At 37.0% G+C, this 5,140-nt stretch overlaps 1 pseudogene; it reads right to left on the bottom strand.

Annotated features, from left to right (window-relative positions):
* Positions 1-302: 302 nt before the first annotated feature.
* On the bottom strand, positions 303-2,747 carry LOC138170565 (jupiter microtubule associated homolog 2 pseudogene; annotated as a pseudogene).
* Between the last annotated feature and the right edge of the window lie 2,393 nt (positions 2,748-5,140).

The following is a 5,140-nucleotide window of genomic DNA, read 5'->3' on the forward strand; positions in this document are numbered from 1 at the left end:
TGATCTTCAGTGAGATGGATGCTAATATTATCTCCATTTTACAGAAGAGGAAAGTAAGACTGACAGAGGTTAAGTGAGTTGTACAAGGTCACACAACTACTAAGTGTCTGAGGCAGGATTTATACTCAGGTCTTCCTGACTCCCAGGCCAGGATCTAATCCACTGTGTCACCTGACTGCTGTAGCAGCAAGCACCCCAGCATCCCCAGGGTCCTTGACAACACAGGTTCTTAGACCTGCTTTGATAAAGGAAAGCAACTCAAAATGGGTTAACAAGCTTACTTTAATCAGTCAAATATGTATGCTTTACCTAGTTCAGGGGGAAAAGGTCAGCACCCCGAACTTCAGAATATACAGACAGAATTATCAAGACAGAAACAGATCAAGTAGACAGATTTCCAAACTGTCCAACCATTACATCCATACCAAATCAACATCTGGGTTTCAAAGCTGGGGGGCTCTAGACAACGGCTTCCCAGAGTTTCATCTGATCAAATCACAGAACACTTCTCAAAGTGAGCTCCAAAACAAAGCTACACATCAGGGCTTATATAGCCTTCTCCTGGCTCAGAGAATGTAACAACCCTATTGACTCACTGGCCAATAAAGAAGTATCTGCTGAAAAACAAGCCTCCCACCTAAAGTGCTCCAGGTGCACTTTAGCCTAGGGGCAGGGAAGATCTTTAAATTTACATTCCCATTACAACTGCCAAAAATCATGAATTATTTCTTTGAACAAAGAATAAGGAGGCACTGGCTATGGTAGGCACCAAATAATATTAAAATTAAATCAATCATATTATAATGAATAGAACATTTTTCATTATTGATGTAGAGGTTATCCATGAACTAGCTGTCTGCATAAAGTCATATGACTGATTTGTTAGTACAACGATTAAAATTACTACAAAGCTAGAAGAATAAATATGAGAGAAAGAAATGACTTACAAGTAAAATTATTTCATCCTCACTTCTTTTTTATGTTTATTCTGAAGAACTAAAGGTTCTCAGTGATTTGTTCTCCCCATCAAATGATTATAGGGAAAAAAGTCATAAAATATGAATAAACAAAATATTAGAAAGAGATTGGATAGACTAAGAAGGCCTTTAAAAAATGCTGGAATGCCCCATTGCCCCCCCCTTTAGAAAAGAAAATGTGAAAGTAGTATGTTCAAACCACTGCTGAACTACAGAGGCAGTCAAAGATATTTAAGGCTTATGAGAATGGCAGGGAGAAAGTATTCACCTTCAAAATCAGTTAATAAGAGATCTAACTTACTCTCTTATGTAAGGCAGGTCTTTTGATCTAAAATGTAAGATCTAAGATCAAGGCAAGGGTTTCTAGATGACAGAAGGTAGAGGTGCCCTTGGAACATCTGGGTACAAAAATCTGCTGTTGGTTTGATTGATAAGCACATGCAAGAGGTCAAATCAAGTCTGGTACCCCTTTCAAGTTACAGCTTAGTGAGTCTTTCCCTAGCTTTTGTAGGAAAGAAATCAATAAGCCTCATAGGAAGTTCTGCAGAACAATGCATCGTGGAGGCAAACTTAAAAGGACACAAACAGATTTAATACCTGTTTTCTTAAGTATTAGTAGTGACCCCAGAAAAGGTAAAAGTCCTTATAATTTGAGGCCTCTGTGAGCTAAATGATTCATTTTCCCTTCTGAAACACAAGTAATATCCCTTTACCAGATAAGAGAGGGGGAACATTCTTCAGACAGCTGTCCAACACATCATTCACATAGATTTTTGTGACATTGTCAATGGCTACTGCTGCAGGACCATTCCTAGGTGTACATTTGCCCATCAAAACACAGATGTTACTGGTACCCACAAAGATCCTACTCTTCCCCATTTTCTTTCACTCCATCAAAGATCCCCTCATATTTGTAACTAATGTTGGACGCAAACCTGAGGAATTCCTTATTGCTCCCTTGTTTCTAGAAGACGAGTGTGAACAGCAAGCTACATGAAAATCTTCACATAATGTATCAACCCTTCCCCTCCCCAGCTCACTCCAACTTGTACGAACTAGAAAGTATAAATCTTGACATTCTAACAGAAGAGTTTCAAGTCTGAAGTTGCTGGTATTAGTTTCCTTTAGTAGAAAGAGATGCTGGATTTGCCACTTGATGGGTTGAGGACTTTGCTGTGTGAGAGAGGCCTGGGGTCCAATGTGGGCTCATATTTCCTTCACTCTTTCCTCCTTTGTCACATCATGTTCTAATCCTGAAGATTGTATATCCTCTGTAGCTCTGAATTGCACTTTTGTGTCCTTACTTTCACATAAGACAATATGATCCTTGGTCTTGTTTAAGTGTGCTAAGGGCACAGTTATGGTGACTGGGGACCCAAAAATGTCACTGGTCTTCTCACCAGGGGGGATTCAAATGACATCAAGTCTGCACAGGAGTAGACTCTTCAAAGATACCACTTCCTTTGCCTCCTGGATTATTTGACCTCTTGGATGTGTTCTGAGGTTCCTCAGATGCTCCAGAGATATTAAATGTCATTCTATTTGGTCTATTTGAAGGAATAACTTCTGGAGTTCCAAAAAGATTGTTTGAATCTCCTCCAGGGAGTTTCATTATCCTGGAGCTTAGCTTGCTGCCATCATTCTCCCGCTCCTGGAACATGTTGGCCGCAGCTGTGGTAGTGGTAGTGGTTGTGGCAGCCAAAGCAGCAGGGATAGCAGCAGTGGCATCCCTCTTACACTGCAGACCAGCACTGTTCCATCCTCACTTATTAAAACAAGTTGTTACTGACGAAACCTTGGCTATGGATGGAAAAAAGGACATAAATATTGACTACCATAATTCCACATAGAAGTTGAACTGATATAAATCTATTGCCATGATGAGATGACCACAAGAGCCAAAAATCACCTAAGTTAGCAAACATGATTCACTTGCTATATGGAGTGATATGGCAATTAGTGAAATGCTGGTTTAAAATGGAAATTTGTAAGCAAAATTTTGTACAGAGGAACAGCAGAAGATATAAGCATCATTGTTCTATAAAGCAGAGAGATACAGTTGAGTCTAGGAGTGATTTAAAGAAAGCTTAGAGGGAAAGTTAATTGAATATAAGGCTGAAGATGGAAGGAAGACAAAAAACAACAGAAAAGATCTTCAAAGATTTTTTATAACAAACTTTTTTCACCACCAGTAAAACCACCACACTGAGGCTTGAATATTACAAATATGCATGTAGTTATAAACAAAATATATATGGCACAAACAATAGCAAGATGGGAAAAGTAACTGGAGTAGATGAAAGTTCTTGAAGGAGAACCAAGCTGAATGGTAAGGATTCATGAAGAATATGAAGGAGAAGATAGAGAAGGAACAAGGGAAAAAAAGGACTCTTAATTTCCCCCAAAAGTAACTGAGAAGACATCATATGCTCACTTCCTCATTTATATAAAATAGATGATTGCCTCAATTTTCTCATGTGCAAAATGGGAACAATAAAAGCACCTACTTCCCAGGGCTGTTGTGAGTATCAAATGAGATCATAATTATAAAGCACTAAGCACAGTGCCTGGCACATATCAAGCACTCTATAAATGTTACCTATTATCATCTATCACACAATTTTATTATAACAAATATTTGATGATCATTATTAAATATTGCAACTTACTCATTAATGATATTGTCTCTGAAGATTTTGGCAGAGAAGCAAGGAAATTAAGGCCTTAAACTATAGTTAAACTAGAGACTATAGCCTCAAAGCTATAAATTCAGTTACTTTGTGTATTTATCAGAAGAAAGGTGGTAAAAGGGATAAAAGCATGAATCAAATGCTGTCTGTGCTAAAAATGTAACAAGATACTAACATCATTTGCTGAGAGATTTTTCCAGTTGTTACAGTCTCTCATCTAAAGATCCTTGAGATTATGTGTTTTGTTCTGTTTTATTTATACTACAATAGTATCTTTCAGCTTACTTGTTTGAAATAAAGAATTCTATCCTGACTCTTTATAATGACATTTTACATGTAGCTGCTAAGATTACTCTTAAGTATGTATAAAAGCTACCAGATCATGTCTGTTACTCAGAGCTCTGTCTGTATTGTCACTATTTATGTAGAAATCACTCTCATTAGAACTGCATGATTTATTTAATAAATGTTTGTTTTTATTAAAGCTGATCTTAATACCCAACACAGAATAGTACTTGGTTCAATAGTAATCAATAAGAAGACATTTGCAAATAACATTACACACTATATCACACCATTACCATCATACAATTGACTGATAGATGTAAAGAATACATGATTTTGCTTATTTTTAAGCATTTCATTTATTTAGTGCAAAAGTATGCCTTAAAGGCTGTCTTCCCCCAAAATGTGTCCCATTCACACATTGATATTTTTCAAGATTCCTCAAAAGTTATAGCAAGAGAGATGACTTTGTTCCAGGCTCCCTCTGATCATTATCCAGCCAGGCACAAAACAATAATACATACTCACCAAAGGTATCATAAGGAAGAAGATCAAGGGTAGAGTCCAAGTTAAAGAAGGATCCCTTCTACTTGGTAAGGTCCCCGCCATACTGCCTGTTTTCATATGATAACTTGTTAGTACCATGCAGAGCCTCCTAGAAGAGAACAATAAGCACTAAAAAGATATAGATCCCACCATCCACACTGGAGAAAAAGATGGATAAAAATGTCTATATCTTGTCCATCAATGTGTGTACATACATGCATATAATGTATATTCATATGTACATATATACAATGTATATGTATGTATGTATGTATGTGTCTCTTAAACAGAACATAAATAGACAAGTTGGTCCCAGAATTAGATGAACAGAAAAAGGGCTAGTTGCTTTTCAGAAACTACAAAGCTTCTTTAATGATACCAAACTTCTCCTAGGAACAAAGGCACATATTTTTAAAACAAATACTCTACTGGTGAGTCATGGGATGCTACAGTCTAAGAATTAAAAATGAGATTACTCAGAGGGCATATGGTAGATGTAAGCAAGCTGCAACACAAAGCAAATTAAGAAACTAGAAAGATTAAACCAAAGAATATCATGAAAGAATTATATGACTGAAAAAGATGGGTTTACAAGTAGAGAGATGGAGGGTAGCCATTAGATGGCTCATATTTTCCACTGGT

The sequence above is a fragment of the Petaurus breviceps genome, unplaced genomic scaffold, assembly GCF_028583685.1.
Source record: "Petaurus breviceps papuanus isolate PSGF00001 unplaced genomic scaffold, PetGlider_PUasm1.0 126, whole genome shotgun sequence".
Taxonomy (NCBI): Eukaryota; Metazoa; Chordata; class Mammalia; order Diprotodontia; family Petauridae; genus Petaurus; species Petaurus breviceps.